Raw genomic sequence first — 22767 nt, 5'->3', positions numbered from 1 at the left:
GTTCTATCAATTTTTTAGTGCAGTCTTTAGGGTTTTCTGTATATGAGAGACCAGGGATATATAACTCCTTCCTTTCTAATTTGTATGCCTTTTTTTCTTTTTCTTACCTAATTGCTCTGGCTAGGACTTCCAGTACTATGATGTAATAGTAAGTCAGCAACCTTGATTTATTCCTAATCTTAGATGAAGAGCATTCAACTTTTCACCATTGAATATGATGTCAGCTGTAGGTTTTTCATGCATGGTCTTTAATGTGTTAAAATACATTCCTTCTGTACCTAATTTATTGAGAAATTTTGTCATGAAAGGGCACTGAATTTCGTCGAATGTAATTTTTGCATCTGTTGAGAGGATAATATATTTTCTGTCCCTTATTCTGCTAATTCAGTGTATCACATTTATAAATTTGCATATATTGAACCATCTTCATATTCTTGGGTAAATCACACTTTGTTATGGTGAATGAGTCTTTCAATTTTCTGTTGAAATTTGTTCTGCTAGTATTTTTTCTTTTGAAGATTTTTGTATCTGTATTTATCAGTGGCATTGGCTTACAATTTTCTTTTCTTGTAGTCTTTTTGTCTGATTTTGGTATCAGGTTAATGCTGGTCTCATAAAATGAGTTTGGAAGACCTCAGTTTTGTTGAAGTGTTTGAGAAGGATTAGTACTAGTTCTTTAAATGTTTGAAAGAATTCAGTAATGAAGCCATTGAGTCCCAAGGTTTATTTGGTGGAAACTTGTTATTACTGATTTACTCTTCTCACTCATTATTAGTCTGTTTTTCATGACCCAGTCTTGGTAGGTTATATGTGTAATTTATGCAGTCTTTCTTAGTTATCAAATTTATTAGAATATCATTCTTTAAAGTCATCTTTTATGAGCCTTCATAATTTGAAGTGTTCATATTTGAGTATTATTTGTAATCTTCCCACTTTCTGATTTTATTTGTTTTAGTCCTTTCTGTTTTTCTTAGTCTAGCCAATCATCCTTTATATTGTTTTCCTCATCTGTTTCCTTTATTTCTGCTCTGATCTTTTATTATTTCCTTTCCACTAACTTGGGACTTGATTTTTCTATTTCTGGTTCTTTGAGGTGTGGTGTTAGGTTGTTTGAAATTTTTCATTCTTTTTTTTTGCTTTCTTTCTTCTTTTTTTATGTAGACATTTATTGCTGTAAACCTCCCTTTCAGAATTGCTTCTGCATTCCATAACTTTTGGTACGTTGTGTATCCATTTTCAAGTGTTGCAAGAGATTTCTAAATTTCTCTGTTGTTTTTTCTTTGACTCATTGAATATTTAGGAAGATAGTATTTAATTTTCATGTATTTGTGAATTTTCCAAAATTCCACTTGTTGCCAATTTCTAGTTTCATACTGTTGTGGTTGATATGATTTCAGACTTCCTAAGTTTAAGACTTGTCTTGTGGCTTGACAAGTCTATCCTGGAGGATATTCCATGTATGCTTAAGAAGAATGTGTGTTCTGATGCTGTTGGATGGAATGTTCTCTAAACATTCTTGTTAAAATGTAGTCTTAAGTCTGAGCTCTATTTATTGATTTTCTGTCTGCAAGATTTGTCCATTGCTAAAAGTGGAGTATTAAAATTCCCTACTCATATTGTGCCTTGTATATTTAGGTACTTTGATGTTGTATGCATGTTTATTTGTTGCATCCTCTTGATGAATTGACCCTTTTGTCGCTATAAATAACCTTCTTTTTCCTATTTTATAGTTTTTTAAATTAAGGTCTATTTTGTCTGATACAAGTATAACAACCTCTGTTTTCCATTTTCATGGAATATCTTTTTCCATCCTTTCATCTTCAGTCACTCTGTGTGTCCTTATATGTGCAGTGAGTCTCTCAAAGGTAGTATATATTTGGGTCATTTGAACAAAATTTACTGTACCACTCAATGTCTTTTGATTGGAGAATGTGATTCATTTACAGTCAAGGCAAATAAGGACTTACCACTGCCATTTTGTTGATGGTTTGTAGTTGTTTTAGATTCATTTTCCTTTTTTCTTTCTATCACCTTCTGTGATTTTTCTCTGGTGTGCTTTGAATGCTTACTTTTTGTCTTTTGTTACCTACTGTATGTTTTTGCTCTGTGATTATGCTAAGGACTCATAAAACCTCTTACAGTTATAATGGGTATTTTAAACTATTAACAAGTAACCTTTAATTAAAGTTTTAATACTCAAATAATTGACTATTAATTTAGAGGCCATTTTTATTTTTAATTTTTTTGGCAGTATTGGGGGTTAAACTCAGGGCCTTACACTTACTAGGCAGGTGCCCACCACTTGAGCCACTCTACCAGCCTTTTTTTCATTGGTTTTTTTTTTTTTCATTAGCAACTTAATTTTAATTAAAATTAACAGTTCAGATGAAGAATAGGACTGAATAGTGTTTAATATCAACCTCTGGGAAATCACATTTATATAAAAGAAATAAAATGGGCCAGTAGATGTCCAAAAAAGGTGCAGCTTACATTATTGCACATGGATGAAGTATGCTATTCAGGGGTAGCATAGTACTCAGGCCAGGCCTGGAGGAGGAAGAGACAAACGGAGAGGCAAACCTCTAGGCAGTACTCATTCTGGATTCTGAACTGGTCTCAAAATGCATAGCACAATGGACACATTCAATAAGTTCTGCACAAAAATGACGGCAGTGTCTTTAACACATTTTAGTAACACTCATATACTCTTTTTCAATCATGTGCAAGTTCAGTGACAGCTATACCTTGCATAACAGGACACCTGTAACACCAAAACCTCCCAGTGCCCATAGTTATGGATACAGGGGAAGGGAGTAAATTTCTTCTGTACACACATTTTATCCTTTTGAGCACTCTTGATTTTGGTCATTTCTATCTGAACATGAGAAAAAGGTGACAGTATGGATGAGTACCAAAGTAATTCCTAGGTGTTTCTAGAAAATAAAGTACAACTTTTAAAGGCTCCCTGCCACACTCATGAGGGTGGCAATAACTGTATGAATAAGAAAAAGACTGTAAACTTATAGAAAAGATCAACTCTGTCTTCAAAACAAATTACAAAACTGATTTTGTCATTACTCTTGAGTGTTATAAAAAAATTGTAAACCTGTGGACCTAGTTACCAGAAACACTTGTTTTCCTAAGCCCAGGTATGGCCTTAAAGTTTGGCCTGGGCTAGTTTTATCTTCAAGTTTTCTCCAAGTTTGTTCATGAACTCAAATGTATTCAAGTAGTCAGAACATTGCACATTGGGTAAACCTTTAATGCAAGCAGACAAGTCCTTTGTCATGAAGCCAGCCTCAGTGGTCTCAATGCAGACTTCTTCCAAAGCCTTGGCAAAGAAGCCAAGCTCAGTATTGTTATCAAGCTTTGCTCTGTGGGCTAACCCTCTGGTCCAAGCAAAAATGGAAGCAATGGGATTGGTGGATGTCTCCTGTCCTTTCTGGTACATGCGGTAGTGACGTGTCACAGTCCCGTGGGCAGCCTCTGCTTCTACTGTCTTGCCATCTGGACAAACTAGCATGCTGGTCATCATGCCAAGGGAGCCATAACCTTGACCCACAGAGTCTGACTGCACATCACCATCATAGTTTTTACAGGCCCAGATGAAACCTCCCTCTGATTTCATAGCTTGGGCCACCATATCGTCGATGAGCCTATGTTCATACCAGATCTTCTGGGCTTCAAACTGGGATTTATACTGCTTGTCATGTATCTCCTGAAAGATGTCTTTAAAGCGCCCGTCATATTTCTTCAGAATAGTGTTTTTGGTGCTCAGATACAAATGCCAACCCTTAGACAGAGCCACTTGGAAGGAACTATGTGCAAAATCTTCAGTTGACTTACCTTGATTGTACATCCCCATGGCAACACCACCACCATCTTCAAAGTTATGTACCAAATATGTCACCTTTTGACTTCCGTCACTTGGCGTGAAGGTTATCTCTACTTTTTCAGGCCCAGGAGCAACAAAATCAGTTGCTCTATATTGGTCCCCATAAGCATGACGACCTATGATGATGGGTTTTAGCCATCCGCTCACAAGTTGGGGGATATCTTTGCAGATAATAGCTTCCCTGAAGACAGCGCCACCCAGAATGTTTCAGATGGTGCCATTTTGTGATTTCCACATTTGTTTCAGCTTGAACTCCTCAACCCTCTTCTCATCGGGGGTGATAGTAGCACACTTGATGCCAACATTGTACTTCTTTATAGCTTCTGCAGCACCCTTGGTCACCTGGTCGTTGGTAGCATCACGGTTCTCTATGCCTAAGCATAGCTATGCAGATCCAGTTCCACATAGGGAAAAATGAGTTTTTCCTTAATCAGTTCCCAAACGATTCGTGTCATTTCATCTCCTTGCATCTCTACCACAGAACCACCTTGGATTTTTTTGGACATTTTTACTTGAATAAACCTTTCTAGTCACCCCAACTCCTCTCAGTCTTGCAGCCTCAGCTGAATGCAGTTTATCGCCTGCAGGGGAATGTTCGCTGACGAGCAGCCGGGCGTCACAGCTACTCGCATGTTCAAACCCACGCGCACACACGGGCAGTCCTTAGCTGGGTCGTAGCGGGTGCAGCTCGGATTTGTCCTCAGCACTAAGCCAGAGACCAGAGGGCGGGTCTTCATTGGTTACTTTTGAGGTAGGGTCTCATTTTATGACTGGGTCAGCCCCCTTACTGGTGCTTCTCCGCATAACTAGGATGAAATGTGCACTGTTAGACCCAGCCATTGCTTGAGATGGCCTCTCATGAGCATTTTGGCCTGTTTGGCCTCTAACTGCAATTCTTTTGGTCTGCACCTTTAGAGTAGCTAGGATTATAGACTTGAGCCACTTTGCCAAGCTCCACTTTTCATTTTTAAAGGAGGAAGAAGAGTGGTTTTCATTTATTTTTTTCAAGAATAGCCATTTTTCACCTAGAATTTTAGAACCAATGCTGGCAATGACTCAGACCAGGCAAAAATTTGGATTTTCTTTTGCAAAATTAAATGGTTTTTGATATACTCACTAGAAGGACTCTTGCTGTGGATAGAATCTAACAAATGTCAAAGTTTGGGGAGCAATAAGTAGTATGAATAGATTGCTACTTTTGAATTCTGAGGTGGGGGCATGGCTCAAGTGGTAGAGAATCTGCCTAGCAAGGAGGAGGCCCTGAGTTCAAACCCTAATACTGCCCAAAACCAAAGCACTTTTGAATTCTGTAAACCCAAGGCCTTGAGAAAGTCTATCTGCTCACTTGCTTTGTAATGGTTTTGATTTGGATAATGAATATTTTTAAAGCTGAAAAGAACTTACAGATCACGTATTTCAGCTCTTTGTTGTTCAGATCATTGTTCTTGTCCAGGTCACACAGCTTGTACCTGCTCAGGCATGACTCCTGGATCAATGCTTTTTCATTGTATTGCTTGCTTAGCTATGTCATTATAGTGACATAGATCATTGGGAAAGATAGATGCATGCATAATAAGATATTAATAGCCCAGAGACCATAGTTGTGATTTAGGAATAAATACTGTGGACACAAAACACTCTACCTCTTCAATAAAAGCATCAATTAATGAATGTGGCTTAGTTGTACAGCAGAAGCACCAAAATAAATGTATATAGAGGGTATGGTGGATATATTTTAAAGATGGAATGTTTAGTATTTGTAAAATGACCTTTTCTCTTTCAGGCCAAAAGTTTTCATTATTTTCAGATAATTTCTTTTTTTTGTGGACTTTATTATTTTTTTATTATTCATATGTGCATACAAGGCTTGGTTTATTTCTCCCCCCTGCCCCCACCCCTTCCCTTACCACCCACTCCGCCCCCTCCCTCTCCCCCCAACCCCTCAATACCCAGCAGAAACTATTTTGCCCTTATTTCTAATTTTGTTGAACAGAGAGTATAAGCCATAATAGGAAGGAACAAGGGTTTTTGCTGGTTGAGATAAGGATAGCTATACAGGGAGTTGACTCACATTAATTTCCTGTGCACGTGTTACCTTCTAGGTTAATTCTTTTTAATCTAACCTTTTCTCTAGTTCCTGGTCCCCTTTTCCTATTGGCCTCAGTTGCTTTTAAGGTATCTGCTTTAGTTTCTCTGCATTAAGGGCAACAAATGCTAACTAATTTTTTAGGTGTCTTACCTATCCTCACCCCTCCCTTGTGTGCTAAATCTTTTATCATGTGATCAAAGCCCAATCCCCTTGTTGTGTTTGCCCTTGATCTAATGTCCACATATGAGGGAGAACATACGATTTTTGGTCTTTTGGGCCAGGCTAACCTCACTCAGAATGATGTTCTCCAATTCCATCCATTTACCAGCGAATGATAACAATTCGTTCTTCTTCATGGCTGCATAAAATTCCATTGTGTATAGATACCACATTTTCTTAATCCATTCGTCAGTGCTGGGGCATCTTGGCTGTTTCCATAACTTGGCTATTGTGAATAGTGCCGCAATAAACATGGGTGTGCAGGTGCCTCTGGAGTAACCTGTGTCACAGTCTTTTGGGTATATCCCCAAGAGTGGTATTGCTGGATCAAATGGTAGATGGATGTCCAGCTTTTTAAGTAGCCTCCAAATTTTTTTCCAGAGTGGTTGTACTAGTCTACATTCCCACCAACAGTGTAAGAGGGTTCCTTTTCCCCTGCATCTTTGCCAACACCTGTTGTAGGTGGTGTTGCTGATGATGGCTATTCTAACAGGGGTGAGGTGGAATCTTAGTGTGGTTTTAATTTGCATTTCCTTTATTGCTAGAGATGGTGAGCATTTTTTCATGTGTTTTTTGGCCATTTGAATTTCTTCTTTTGAGAAAGTTCTGTTTAGTTCACTTGCCTATTTCTTTATTGGTTCATTAGTTTTGGGAGAATTTAGTTTTTTAAGTTCCCTATATATTCTAGTTATCAGTCCTTTGTCTGATGTATAGCTGGCAAGTATTTTCTCCCACTCTGTGGGTGTTCTCTTCAGTTTAGAGACCATTTCTTTTGATGAACAGAAGCTTTTTAGTTTTATGAGGTCCCATTTATCTATGCTATCTCTTAGTTGCTGTGCTGCTGGGGTTTCGTTGAGAAAGTTCTTACCTATACCTACTAACTCCAGAGTGTTTCCTACTCGTTCCTGTATCAACTTTAGAGTTTGTGGTCTGATATTAAGATCCTTAGATCCATTTTGAGTTAATCTTGGTATAGGGTGATATACATGGATCTAGTTTCAGTTTTTTGCAGACTGCTAACCAGTTTTCCCAGCAGTTTTTGTTGAAGAGGCTGCTATTTCTCCATCGTATATTTTTAGCTCCTTTGTCAAAGACAAGTTGGTTATAGTTGTGTGGCTTCATATCTGGGTCCTTTATTCTCTTCCACTGGTCTTCATGTCTGTTTTTGTGCCAGTACCATGCTGTTTTTATTGTTATTGCTTTGTAATATAGTTTGAAGTCAGGTATTGTGATACCTCCTGCATTGTTCTTTTGACTGAGTATTGCCTTGGCTATTCGTGGCCTCTTGTGTTTCCATATAAATTTAACAGTAGATTTTTCGATCTCTTTAATGAATGTCATTGGAATTTTGATGGGAATTGCATTAAACATGTAGATTACTTTTGGGAGTATAGACATTTTTACTATGTTGATTCTACCAATCCATGAGCAAGGGAGATCTCTCCACTTTCTATAGTCTTCCTCAATCTCTTTCTTCAGAAGTTTATAGTTTTCCTTGTAGAGGTCTTCACATCTTTTGTTAGGTTTACACCTAGGTATTTGATTTTTTTTGAGGCTATTGTAAATGGAATTGTTTTCATACATTCTTTTTCCGTTTGCTCATTGTTAGTGTATAGAAATGCTAATGATTTTTCTATGTTGATTTTATATCCTGCTACCTTACTATAGCTATTGATGATGTTTAGAAATTTCTGAGTAGAGTTTTTTGGGTCTTTAAGATACAGGATCATGTCGTCTGCAAATAGGGATATTTTGACAGTTTCTTTACCTATTTGTATTCCTTTTATTCCTTCTTCTTGCCTAATTGCTCTAGGAATTCCAGTACTATGTTGAATAGGAGTGGAGATAGTGGGCATCCTTGTCTGGTTCCTGATTTTAGAGGGAATGGTTTCAGTTTTTCTCCGTTAAGTATAATGCTGGCTGTAGGTTTGTCATATATAGCTTTTATAATGTTGAGGAACTTTCCTTCTATTCCTAGTTTTCTTAGAGCTTTTATCATGAAATGATGTTGGATCTTATCAAAGGCTTTTTCTGCATCTATTGAGATGATCAAGTGGTTTTTGTCTTTGCTTCTGTTAATGTGGTTTATTACGTTTATTGATTTTCATATGTTGAACCACCCCTGCATCCCTGGGATGAAGCCTACCTGGTCGTGGTGAATAATCTTTTTGATGTGTTGCTGAATTTGGTTTGCCATTATTTTGTTGAGGATTTTTGCTTCAGTGTTCATTAAGGAGATTGGCCTATAGTTCTCCTTTTTTGGAGGTGTCTGTGCCTGGTTTTGGGAAAAGTGAAATACTGGCTTCATAAAATGCATTTGGCAGTTTTCCTTCCCTTTCTATTTCGTGGAACAGTTTAAGGAGGGTTGGTATCAGTTCTTCTTTAAAGGTCTGATAGAATTCAGCAGAGAATCCATCAGGTCCTGGACTTTTCTTTTTGGGGAGACTCTTGATTGCTGCTTCAATTTCATTTTGTGTTATAGATCTATTCAGGTGATTAATTTCCTCTTGGTTCAGTTTTGGATGATCATATGTATCTAGAAATCTGTCCATTTCTTTAAGATTTTCAAATTTATTTGAATATAGGTTCTCAAAGTAGTCTCTGATGATTTCCTGGACTTCCATGGTGTTTTTTATTATCTCCCCTTTTGCATTCCTAATTCTACTAATTTGTGTTTTTTCTCTCCTCATTTTAGTCAGGTTTGCCAGGGGTCTATTGATCTTGTTTATTTTTTCCAAGAACCAACTTTTTGTTTCATAAATTCTTTGTATGGTTTTTTTGGTTTCTATTTCGTTGATTTCAGCTCTTATTTTTATTATTTTTGGGATTTGCTTGTTCTTGTTTTTCTAGGAGTTTGAGATGTATCATTAGGTCATTGATTTGGAATCTTTCAGTAGGTTCTGGTAGGTTGTGTTTTCATTTTCATTGACTTCCAGGGACTTTTTAATTTCCTCTTTTAGTTCTTCGATAATCCATTCTTCATTAAGTAATGAGTTATTTAGTTTCCAGCTGTTTGCATGTTTTTTGTCTTTACTTTTGTTGTTGAGTTCTACTTTTACTGCATTGTGATCAGATAGTATGCACGGTATAATTTCTATTTTCTTATATTTGCTGAGTCTTGCTTTCTGCCCTGGGATATGATCTATTTTGGAGAAGGTTCCATGGGCTGCTGAGAAGAATGTATATTGTTTAGAAGTTGGATGAAATGTTTTGTAGACATCAACTAGGTCCATTTGATCTATTGCATATTTTAGATCTTGGATTTCTTTATTGATTTTTTGTTTGGATGACCTATCTATTGATGATAATGGGATGTTAAAGTCTCCCACAACCCCTGTGTTGGTGTTTATATATGCTTTTAGGTCTTTCAGGGTATGTTTGATGAAATTGGGTGCATTGACATTGGGTGCATACAGGTTAATGATTATTATTTCTTGTTGGTCTAGTCCCCTTTTATTAGTATGGAATGTTCTTCTTTATCTCGTTTGATCAATGTAGGTTTGAAGTCTACCTTGTCAGAGATAAGTATTGCTACTCCTGCCTGGTTTTGGGGGCCATTGGCTTGGTAAATCTTCTTCCAGCCTTTCATCCTTAGCCTATGCTTATTTCTGTCGGTGAGATGGGTCTCCTGTAAGCAACAAATTGTTGGATCTTCCTTTTTAATCCATTTCGTCAAGCGGTGCCTTTCGATGGGTGAATTAAGTCCGTTAACATTAAGCGTTAGTACTGATAAGTATGTGGTGATTCCTGCCATTTAGTTGTCTTAGTTGTTTGAAGGTTTGATTGTGTGTATCTAAGTTGAGGTTACTCTCTACTTTCTTTTTCTTTTTTTTTTTTTTTACAGTTCTAATGTTCTTTTTATCTTTTATTTTTATTTATTTATTTATTTATTTTTTTCTTTTATTATTCATATGTGCATACAAGGCTTGGTTCATTTCTCCCCCCTGCCCCCACCCCCTCCCTTACCACCCACTCCACCCCCTCCCGCTCCCCCCCTCAATACCCAGCAGAAACTATTTTGCCCTTATCTCTAATTTTGTTGTAGAGAGAGTATAAGCAATAATAGGAAGGAACAAGGGGTTTTGCTGGTTGAGATAAGGATAGCTATACAGGGCATTGACTCACATTGATTTCCTGTGCGTGGGTGTTACCTTCTAGGTTAATTCTTTTTGATCTAGCCTTTTCTCTAGTTCCTGGTCCCCTTCTCCTATTGGCCTCAGTTGCTTTAAGGTATCTGCTTTAGTTTCTCTGCATTAAGGGCAACAAATGCTAGCTAGTTTTTTAGGTGTCTTACCTATCCTCACCCCTCCCTTGTGTGCTCTCGCTTTTATCATGTGCTCATAGTCCAATCCCCTTGTTGTGTTTGCCCTTGATCTAATGTCCACATATGAGGGAGAACATGCGATTTTTGGTCTTTTGGGCCAGGCTAACCTCACTCAGAATGATGTTCTCCAGTTCCATCCATTTACCAGCGAATGATAACATTTCGTTCTTCTTCATGGCTGCATAAAATTCCATTGTGTATAGTTGTCTTAGTTGTTTGAAGGTTTGATTGTGTGTATCTAAGTTGAGGTTACTCTCTACTTTCTTGCCTTTTCTTTTCCTGTGGTTTGGTGCTGCCTGTCTTTTCATGGTTAAGTTGGATTTCACTTTCTGTGTGCAGAATCCCTTGAAGAATCCTTTGTAGTGGTGCCTTTGTGGTCACATATTGTTTTAGTTTCTGCTTAGCATGGAAGACTTTTATTGCTCCATCTATTTTGAATTATAGTTTTGCTGGGTAGAGTATCCTGGGGTTGAAGTTATTTTCATTCAGTGCCTGGAAGATCTCACCCCACGCTCTTCTTGCTTTTAATGTTTCTGTTGAGAAGTCTGCTGTGATTTTGATGGGTTTACCTTTGTATGTTACTTGTTTTTCTCTCTTATAGCCTTCAATATTCTTTCCTTAGTTTCTGAACTTGTTGTTTTAATGATGATATGTTGTGGGGTAGTTCTATTTTAATCTGGTCTATTTGATGTTCTGGAGGCCTCTTGCATCTGTATGGGAATAGATTTCTCTAGATTTGGGAAATTTTCCTTTATTGTTTTGTTAAGTATATTATGCATTCCCTTCACTTGCACTTCTTCTCCTTCTTCGATGCCCATGATTCTCAAGTTTGGTCTTTTGATGGAGTTGGTGAGTTCTTGCATTTTCTTTTCACAGGTCTTGAGTTGTTTAATTAATAGTTCTTTGGTTTTTCCTTTAATTACCATTTCATCTTCAAGTTCTGAGATTCTTCTGTTTGTTCTACTCTGCTGGATTGGCCTTCCGTTTTGTTTTGCAGTTCTGTTTCGTTCTTTTTTCTGAGGTTTTTCATATCCTGGGTCATTTCCTCTTTAATGTTGTCTATTTTTGTCCTGAGTTCATTTATCTGTTTATTCATCGTGTTCTCTCTTTCACTGTGGTGTTTATACAGTGCTTCTATGGTTTCCTTTATTTCTTCTTGTGCTTTTTCAAATTCTCTATTTTTGTTGTTTTGGAATTTCTTGAGTGTCTCCTGTACATTTTGGTTGACCCTATCCAGTATCATCTCTATAAAATTCTCATTGAGTACCTGTAGTATGTCTTCTTTTAAATTATTCTTGTGGACTTCATTGGGTCCTTTGGCATAGTTAATCTTCATTTTGTTGGAGTCTGGATCTGAGTACCTGTTTTCTTCATTCCCCTCTGGTTCCTGTACTAATTTTTTGCTGTGGGGAAACTGGTTTCCCTATTTTTTCTGTCTTCCCGTCATTGTCTTTGGTGTTGTTACTGTCCCTGTACTGTGTGTAATTAAGTATTTTCTAGCTTGTAATAATAACAATGGTAATATTTAAAATGGAAGGGTGAGTTGAGATGGAAAGCAAGAAATTAAAGAAATGGGAAAAACAAATACACAGACTGGAAGGAGAAAACAGAACAAGGTATCAGACAAGAAGGTTTCAAAGGTATAAAGAGGGAGCTTTAGTGTACTAATCGACAGTAAACTGAACAGACATTAGAGAGACAGAGAGAGGATTGAAAATCAAAAATAAAAAAATAAAGATAAGAATAAAAATAAAAAATAAGTAAATGAAACAAAAATCTATATATAAAAATGTATTAAAATAAAATGAAAAAATAGAAAATTTTAAAAAACCAAAAAACCTCCAAGTTCAAATGCAATGAAGTTTCAGTCTTAATAATTTGGGTGTCCGTCTCAGTCTCCAGTCCTGGAGATGGTGCCTCAGATGTTGTTCTGTAGTTGTCTCATCAAAGGGGATGCATAAAGTAGAACAAAACTACACACATACGCACAAAAAAACCCCCACCAAGTGTCCCAAGTTCAAATGCAATAGAGTTTCAGTAAGTTTTTCAGCTTGCAGGTGTAATTTGATTGTTCTCTCATCAAAGGTAGGGAGACAAAGAAAAAAAAAGAGTCTGGAGTCAGTTCTGAGAATGGTATCTGTGGCTGTGGCTTGCCTGCCTGCTGCTGTCAGCCTGCTGTTGCTGGAGATGTTATTTATGCAGATCTCTGGGGTGAGCTTAGCACTCACCTGGCCCTGCAGGCTTTGTTTACTGAGATTTCTCCTGTGCGTGAGTCTCTGCTACAAGCTTTCCCCTTTCCAAGCACACTGGGGGAGGTGACACTGCACCTGTGTTCTCCGGGGCCTGCGTGTTTATTTACAGTTCATGTGGGAGGTGGGTCTTCCCCCCTCTCCTGTGCAGTTTTCCTCCCACTGCCACTTTCACAAGCTTTCCTGCTTCTGATTACTGGGTGGTGCTGCTGCTCCTGCCAGCAGCCATGTTTGTTTACAGCTCATGTGGAAAGTGGGTCTTCCCTCCTCTCCTGTGGAGTTTTCCTCCCTCCGCCACTCTCACAAGCTTTCCCACTCCTGGTTGCTTCAGATAATTTCAAGTTTTGTTGTAAAGCCTTTTTTTTTGTTTGAGTGTTCTGACTGTTTTGCCATATAGAAGTTCATTTTATCAAATAGGTCCCTGACTAAGGTTTCTTCAAAGGTATGAGCAATCATTGTGCATATCACTTAATTTTTCTTCACTGTTATGAGTTGTGCGTGGTTTATGCCCTGTGGGTTTAAGTGTTGGTGGTGTGACTTTCAGTGTGGTGGTGTTGAGGTAGTGGGACCTTTATGTGATGGGGTATATTGGAAGTGGTTAACTCACTGGGGACACTGTCCTCAGAAAGGATTGCATAATTCCTCTGGGACCCTAGTTAGTTCCTTCAAGAGTAGTTTGTTATGAAAGAGAAAGATTGGCCTCTTCTCACTCTCTGCCTTGATGGCTTGCTATGTGATCCTACTTGTATGTACTCCCACCATGATGCTTATCCTCCCCACTGCCCTCACCAGAGGCTGAACCAATGGGGCAACTCAATCTCTAACTTCCAGCTCTCAAAACTAGAGCTAAATAAATTTGTTTTCTCCAAGAAGTATTTTACTTCAAGTATTTTATTATTGCAGTAGAACATACTAACACATGCACTCATGTTTTGCTTCTGAAAAAGTAGGTTCAGGATTCAGTATTCTACAGAGCATCTTTCAAATCTTAATTTTTATGATCTAAGTTCCAATTAATAATGGACAAATTAGAATTTAAACTAATGCTAACTGTAATATATACAGGTTTCTGGATCCTGAAAACAATCTCAGCAGTTGTCATAGTTATATTTCACGTTAACTCAGCATAATTACAAGCAACTAGGAAACTTACTGAAGTGGATGAAGCCAGTCTCTTCATTAACAAATATGTAAAATGAATGTTTCAAATGGGGAATGTCACAAAAATGAATCTGATGCTCCCATTGTAGTATAATTATAATAATATAAGCAGATGGCCAGAAAATTGCTACAAATTATTTAGCCACATAAGGAAGAATTCAAAAACAACGTTTGTTTAGATAGGATGTTGAGAAGATAATTTTGTTTCTGCTATTAGAGATACAATAGTTAGAACTAATAATTGAGTCCAATATCTGGTGAAAATTTCTAGTTTATGGCTTAAAGAAAGAGAATAAAAAAAGGGCTGAATTGATAGCAATTTTTGAGAAATTCCTGATTAAATATCACATAGGTTAATTTGGTGGCATTTGCTTAAAAACTTATCTAGGAGATATAAAGCAACACACTTCTAAGGCAAGACTGCCTGCAAACCACAGAAAAAAGGCCATCCCTAAGAGGGATACAGAGGTGAAGTTGCAAAGGGAATGATTTATAAAGAGATGTTCTGGTCACTCCTGCAGGCAACACATCGGTTTAGTTTATGCTTTTTGGTTGTAAGATAAAAATAGGTGAGAGGCATATAAAATTATATTTAGATGTTTTTATCTTTAAAAGCTTACTTCAGAAAACTACTATTTTTACATTTATTTTATATTTAAACTTCTTATACTTTTATTTAGATGTGTGTGTGTGTGTGTGTGTGTGTGTGTCCGTGTGTGGTGGTGGGGTATCTAACCTCAGGCCTCACACATGCTAGGCAAGACCTCTACCACATCCCCAGCCCAGTCCCTACTTAGAGTATTTTATGTAACAAATATCATGCCTGGTGCAACCTCCTAGCTGAAATAATTTACAGATAAACTTCATGGAGGTGAAGATGTTAGAAAAACAAGGAAATTTAAGATGACCCCAAAGTTTGGGCAATTTACTGGTGGAAAGATGCCATTCACATAGAAAAATGGTCAAGTCCTTTCATCTCTTCAAAAGACCTGGGATTGGAGTTGGATTAAAATTTCCTGGTGTCTCAACTCACCTACTGATTCTGATCTTGCTTCCAGGTATCAAACAAGTTCCTGTTTACTGGCCTATGTCCTTTGTGGTTTCAACTTCTGACTAATGTGCTTGGGAATATGTCCCATCATGTCAAAGTCCAACTCATCCTATATCTATTTCCACTCTCTTTGTAGAGTCCAGCCTCACAGAAAACATCTGCATGAAAACACCAAATGCCTCCTAAGACTGTTACGAGACCCCAGCCTTTAATTTTAAGTATAGGATCAGTTCTTCTATTCATAAGGATGATTTGAGTTCTTCCTCTCCTATTTGCATCCCTTTTATTTATTTTTTCTTGCCTTATTGCTCTGGCTAAGAATTAACACACTATTTTGAGTAAGAATGGAGAGTATGGATACCATTATCTCGTTCCTGACTTCAGAGGAAATGCTTCTTGTTTTTTCCTGTTTAGCATGATGTTAGTATAGGTTTGTCATGTATAAACTTTACTATATTGAGGTGTGATCCTTCCATTCCTATTTTCTACAGGGTCTTTTTCATAAAGGAATGTTGAAGTTTTTCAAAGGCTTCATCCACATTTCTTGAGAGGATCTTGTGTTTTTTGTCCTTTATTCTGTTCATGTGCTATATTACATTTATTGATTTGCATATCTTCTACCATTCTTGAATCCCTAGAATGAAGCCAGATTGATCATGTTGTGTGATCTTTTTTTATTGTGTCATTGAATTCAGTATGCAAGTATTTTACTAAGGATCTTTGCATTTATGTTTGTGAGGAAATTGATCTTTAGTTTTCTTTTTTTGGTTGTTGTTGTGGTCTTCTCTGGTTTGGGTATGAAGTCGATACCTGCATCATGGAATAAGTTTAGTAGCACTTCTTCCTTTCTCTTTCATGCAATATTTTGAGAAGCATTGGTATTGGTTCTTTAAAGGTCTGGTAGAGGTAGCAGATTTACTCAAGTGGTAAGAGCACCTGCCTGATGCTCTTACCCTGAGTACAAACCCTAGTGCTGTAAATGTGTGTTAGGATTCATTAGTGAATTTTGTTAATCTTGGACTTTTGTTGGAGGGAGAGAGATAATCTTTACAAATGCTTCAATCTTAATGCTTATGGATTTTAATATTCCCTTATGATCCTCCAAATTTCAGAGCTATCCATTGTAATAGCTCCATTTTCAACTCTAGTTTTATTAGTTTGGGTCTTCTGTCTTGATTAGTTTGGCTAAGGGTTTGCAAATCTTGTTTGCCTTTTGAAAGAACAAACTTTTTTCATTGACCTTTGTTTTATTCTTTTAGTCTCCATTTTATTCATGTCATCTACTAATTTGGGGTTTGGCTTATTCTTGTTTTTCTAAGACCTTGAGGTATAGGCTTAGGTTATTTTCTTGAGCGCTCTCTGATTTTTAAATGGAGGAACCCTTAGCTGTAAACTTCCCTATTAGAGTTGCCTTTGCTATATCCCAAAGGTTCTGGGAAATGGTGCTTTCATTTTCATTTGTTTTTCAGAATTTTAAAATTTCCTCCCTGATTTTTTCAATGACCCACTGATCGTGCTCAATTTCTGTGTGTTCATACAGTTTCAGTAGTTTCTCCTGCCATTGAGTTATAATTTTATTCCATTATTATCTGATAAGGTACTAGAAAATATTTCAACTTTCTTATATTTCTTAAGACTTGCTTTTTGTTCTAAAATATGATGTTTTGTTGAAAGTTTCATGGTGTGTTAAGAAGAATGTATTCCACCACTGTTGAGTAAAATATTCTGTAGATGTCTGTTAAGTACATTTGATCTTTGTTACACTTTCTTTGCTGATCTTTTAATCTGGATGATCTACCCATTGATGAGAGTGGGGTATTGAAGTCAGATACTATTATTGTATCTTGACCTATCTGTCTCTTTATGTTCAATAGTGCTTGTTTTATGAAACATGAAATTATATGCACCAACATTCAGTGCTTATATATTTACAATCATTATATCTTCTTGATGGATTGTTCCATTTATTAATGTGTAGTGACCATTTTGGCTTCAAGTCTGCTTTGTCAGATATGGTTTCTACTTGCTGTTGGATTTTATTTGCTTGGAATGTCATCTTCCATCCTTTCACTCTTAGTCTTGGTATGCCTTTGCCAGTGAGGTAAGTTTCTTGTAGACAACCTATGATTAGATCTTTTTGTTTGTTTGTTTGTTTGTTTAAATCCATTCTGTCAGTCTATGTCTTTTATTTGAAGAATTAAGACTATTTACATTTAGGACTATTATTGAGATGTGTGTACTAAATTGTCCCTTTTTCATCTTAGAGATTCGTTGGCTTACTGAGTTAGTAATGCTTGATTTCTTTTTGACTTCTCATTTATTCTAGTAAGATTTATTCCTTCCTGAGTTCTTGTGCTATGTGTGTCTTTCTTATTCTTCTCTATGTAGTATTCCTTTAAGTACCTTCTGCAAGGTCATGAGTTGCTTTAGTTTATTCTTGCCATGGGAGGGTTTTTTTCTCCTTCAATTATAAAGGAAAACTTTGGTGGGCATATTCATCTTGGTTTTGAAGTTACTTTGCTTCAAGGTTTGAAATACATTTGTCCATGCTCTCTTTGCTTTTAGGGCTTTTCTGGAGAGATCTGCTGTTGTCTGAAGGGTTTGCCTTTGCAGGTAACTTGGTGCTTCTTTCTTGTAGCTCTCAGCATTCTTTCTTTGTTCTATACTCTTGGCATTTTAACTATAACATGACATGGAAAGACTTTTTATGGGAATGTCCATTTGGGACTAGAAATGCCTCAGGTAGTTACATGTGCATTTCTTGCCCTGGATTTGGGAAATTTTCTGCTATAATTTCATTGAATAATTGTCTTATGCCTTTAGTCTGTATCTCAGTTCCCTCTTCTACACCACAGATTTGTAGGCTGGTCTTAGATGCTGTGGTCATCTTTGCTCATAATTTTTTTCTTTACTACTTCAGAATATATAATTCCTCAACCTTGTCTTCAGTCTCTTATACTCTTTCTTTTATCTAGTCTAGTTTATCAGTGTTGATATCTATTGGGTTTTAAAATTTGATTTATTGAGCTTCTCATTTCCAAGATTTCTGGTTTTTTCCCCCTATAATTGGATCTCTATCTCTTTTCTGCATTTCTCATTCAAGTGCTTGAATTCTTGTCTAAGTTGTTGACTTTCTTGTCCAGGGATTGAATTGACTACTTTCTTGTATTCTCACTGGTCATTTTAAAATTAGACTTTCAAATTTTGTATGGTCTTTCAACCATTTCAGTATCTCTGGTTTAGTTATCAATGAGTTGTGAACTTTTGGAAGAGTCATGTTTTCTTTGTTTTTCATATTTCTTGTGTTTCTAAGTTGTGATTTGTGCATCTGTTGATATGCATATCTCTTCTAGTTTTATTTAGGGGGTCTTCTTAGTAAGCATCCTTCTTATGAGGTCTCAGAGAGGAGAAAACAAACAACTGTGACAGGAACAGCACTAAAACAAACCAGATTAGAAACACAACTAAAGTCAATTAAACCCAACTACTACACCACCAATCAACATAGAAAAGAAAATGCCAAGAACAATGAAGAATAAACTATGCAGTTAAAAGTTATTAGGATAATAAAGAGGGTGACAAGGAAAAGGAAAAAAGAAAGAAGCAATCTTAAATAAAAGAAAATAAAAAGTACAATAAAAAAGGAGAATAAAGGAAGAGGAAGATAAATGGGCAAGAGATAAAAGTTCTGATTACAAAATAAAGAACAATGGGCAAATAAAATTAGATAAATGTAAGAAAAAGAAAAAAATGAAAGCTTAAAAGATGCTTAAAGTATAAGCAGTATTAAAGCAGTAAATGGAAAGAAAGAAGAGGAAAAAGAGAAAAAAGTGAAAAAGTGATGAAGAATTATGGAAGCTTTTTTCTGGATCTTCTAATACTAGAATCTGCCAGGTGGGGGTGGATAGTGAGTCACAACTCAAATCTATTGTTGTTCCAACTGTTTCTGCTTCTGTTGCATGTAGGCTGAAGGTTCGTCTGGTCAAGGGTCATTTGTCAGATTGAGGAATGCATTCACTTTAGAAGCTTCCCTTCTTTGTTACCAGAGCCACTGCTTGCCCCAGTGAATTTTGCAGCTTGGTCTGGGCAGATTCCCACTGATTCCAGAGGCTCCACAGTTTGATAACCTAAAGTGATATGTGTCCAATTCCTAGGGGTGGCCCTAAGTGCATCAGAAAGTGGGTGAAGCAAACTGAGGGCTAAGATCTGCACTGGAGAGGGAGAACTGAGGGAACCTCGTCCCTTACCTGCCCATCTCAGTACTTTCAGATCCTGCTCAGCAGTAAACCACTCTGTGGAATGAGAAGGCTGGAGAAGCAATGATCTACCAGACCTTGGCTTAGAGCTTTCAATCCTGCTTGGCAGCAAACCACGTAAGGTAGAGAGGCAGCTCCAGAGGCTGAGCAATCCTATGGCCATCAGCTTGGGCTCAGAGGTCTCAGTGTCTGCAGTAATCCTCAGGCAGTGGGGCCCCAACTTGCCACAGAGTGTGGGGCTGCTGATCACCTACACTCCACAGCTGGAGGTCCCTGTTGCTTAAACCTCTCAGTGTGATCACATCTCCACATCTGACCCTCTCCCATCTCCATAATTACCTCTTGTGACTGTCTTCCAACCAGACACTGTGGTAGGGTGTCCCCAGGCTCACTGACTTGTGATTGTTCATGTTTTCAGATCCTATAATAGTTTAAATACCCTCTCCCCCTTAAGATGGCACCTTAGCTGTCTGAGGTATGGGGAGTGACAAAATGGATTTCTTCTCCAATGCTGACCTGCCACGTAGGAGGAGTCACACAAAATCCCCACACTGAATTTAAGGCTTGTAAGATCTGTGGGCTTATCCTGCATCTAGGACTAGCAGTTGTTACCAGGGCTGCTTGGTTTAACTTGTGGTTGTGGCCTTGGCTTTCCCTCTCACCTGGGAAGCCAAGGTTGGAGCCATAGGCTATTTGTGTCTTTTCTCTGCATAACATTTCCATTTGTCCATGCTTTCCAGCTTGCCTCTCACCGTTTTAATGTTTCCTGATGCTCTGTCTCTCCTTTTGTCTTTGGAATAGTTTCTCCTTTGTTACCCTGACTCTTTTCATTCACAGAGTCACAAGCAAGAAGCTTCTAATCTGCCATTTTACCCTGGAAGCCAACATTTTTATCTTTAAACTGCTGAATTTATCATACTTTTTCATAGTTTGTGTTTTGAGGTTAGTTTAATAAATATTTCTCTGGCTGGACTTTGTGAAGTTATTAATCTATTTCTAAAATATGAAAGCTTTGCTTTTTTTTCCTTCACATTTTGTTACTTATTCCACCTGAAAGAAAGTTTTGTACATCATGTGAGGCAGGAATAATTTTCTCTTTTAACATAGGGATGATCAAATTGTCCTGGGGTTATTAAATACATATCTCATTCTTTATCTGTGGATGTGCAAAGCTATCTCTACTACATATGAAGTTCTACTAAATGAAAGAATGTAATTCTAAACTGTCTTTGCTATTCCTTTGTCTGTGCAGCCACTAAAACCACAGTTTAATTATTGTAACTTTGTAAATACTTTGACTTTATAATCCTTGAAAGGGATTTTGTTTTTCAAAATTATTTTCACTATTTCTGGCTACTTTGGCTTCAAATAAATTTTTAAATCAATGATTAATGAAATTGCATTAGATTTTAAAATTAATTTGAGGAGAGCTGACATCTTTATGATATTTAGTCTTCCACCCATTAACATTTTGCAACTCTCTTTTTATTTTGGGTCTTTTAAAATGAATTTCAATAACAATTTTAAATTTTCTCCAAAAAAGGTCTTGCATATTTAAAAATATTCATATCTGTCTCATTTTATGATATTTTAAAAGAAATATCTTTTGAAAAATCACAGTATCTAATCATTTTACATATGTCATGCCTTTAAAAATTTATAAATTTGGGATTATGTTGTTTATTCAGTTATCATTTTCTCATGTAGGTGAGGATTCTTCAAAGGAAAATTTTTTAGAGGAGTTGCATTAATATCTAATTATGGACATGCTGTAACTTTTATTTCCTGAATTATTGGATATTTACATTGTTTTTAACTTTCATAATTTTGATCATGACTGTGAACAGATTTAAAAAAAAATCTTTTTATATTGTCAAAATCAAACCAATGGTGATATTATGTAAAAAAGAATCCTCTTGGAGCGTAACAAATTAACTTATGTAACAGTGTATTTATTGGCATGGTGCATACTATGTAGAAAGTGGATTACCAGCAATGTTTAAGCATTTGACGTTATATAGGCTTACCTAAGCAACAGAGAGGGGGCGGATAAGCAAATGGGTCAATGATTCTGGAAGGACATGCAGTGAAGGGCTAATGGTAGTTAGCCTTGGGTTAGGGAATTTGGTATGATTTTTATTTTATCTTTTGTATTTTATCTTTTCAATACTGTATATGAATTATTTAGGAATAAAAATGTAAAAATGTTGATATTCTTAAATAGGCTTAGTGGGACATTTCTCCTTCATTTCTTTCATTTTAAGAAATCTTTCTTCATTGTGATTCACTTTCTTTTTAAATGTTTTCTTCTCTGTTTGAGAAGTGAGGCTGACCAGCTACTTTACTATAAGAATAATGTATATAACCATGGTTGTATTCAGATCCTACATTACACACACGTTAAGTATTTTATTCTCCATTTGGCACTTAATTATATTTTAGGTGAGTTCACAAATATTGAATATGCTCATTGAAGGTCATCATCATATAATTGAAATATTGATAACAAGTATTCATAGCTAGCACACATCTAATATGCTTGTTAGTTACATCTGTGTGCTGATGGTGAAAAACAGCCACCACTGTAAATGGTAGGGATATTACCAAGCCATTCACTTCTAATTCTTCCTTTTCCTTGTTTAAAATTGACGTACAAATGACTGGTGTTATTCATTCAGGAGTTACACATGCAGCTGTACAGAAATAAGTTAACTTTTCCATGCCTATATCAAAATGCTTTCAGTCTTTCCTAAAGGTAAGTAACATTAAATAGTGGAAAAGTTTCATAAGCAACAAAAGCTTTCTAAACAATTGGGAAAGTTGTTCTGAAACAATAACATGTCCCATCTTTTTATTTGAACGTGTTTTCTTAATGCAATGACTGGCAAAGAGTTTGATGATTTTATGTTCAAAGCAATTTTTTTCTCAGCAAGGTATCCCACTGTCATCAGGTTTCTTTTCAGGGGGATTCTGTAACTGATACATGAGGATTCATTCTGATTGTTTTTTCCACTTCTACTATGAGTACACACTGTTCTGAAAAAAATCTCAAAGCTGAAATATTTTTATTTGGGCAACTTCTGCAATCAAGGTAATTCACCCTATCTTTAGAGAATAAAATGAAAAAGGGCAACCCAATCTCTGTGACCTTAAACTTCCTCTGAAACTTAGAGATGGTTAGCTCAGCTGGTGAGAGCTTGGTGCTAAAGACTCCAAGGTCATAGTTTCTATCCTATTACAGGACAATGAATCTCAGTGGAAAAATCCCACTACATTGGCACATACTTCCTGGGACATCTGCAAATCATACTCAACTAGGCAAAGGAGTGTGGATTTTTTTAGGTGAATCACGTCCGGCTTACTGAGTCTCCAACTTGAGGCTGGTTGTAGGACCAAGGAGGAGAGCCAGCCTTTAGTTTTAGGCCAGAGCATAGCAAAGAATGAGAAAATCTAAACTGAATTCAACAAGTACAGATTCAGTGATTAAACAAAGAAGAGAGGGCTCCCAGCACCAGCAGAGTTA

The 22767-nt window shown here is 36.8% G+C and overlaps 1 protein-coding gene and 1 pseudogene across 9 annotated transcripts in view; one reads left to right on the top strand and one right to left on the bottom strand.

Annotated features, from left to right (window-relative positions):
- The window catches only part of Esr1 (estrogen receptor 1), a 399315-nt gene that overhangs the window by 203530 nt on the left and 173018 nt on the right, over positions 1–22767 (top strand). The gene's annotated exons all lie outside the window — the stretch shown is intronic.
- On the bottom strand, positions 2360–4518 carry LOC109682189 (isocitrate dehydrogenase [NADP] cytoplasmic pseudogene; annotated as a pseudogene).

This window comes from Castor canadensis, chromosome 1, assembly GCF_047511655.1.
Source record: "Castor canadensis chromosome 1, mCasCan1.hap1v2, whole genome shotgun sequence".
NCBI lineage: Eukaryota > Metazoa > Chordata > Mammalia > Rodentia > Castoridae > Castor > Castor canadensis.
Note: the sequence above shows the minus strand (reverse complement) of the source record. Positions and strands in the feature narration are given on the sequence as shown.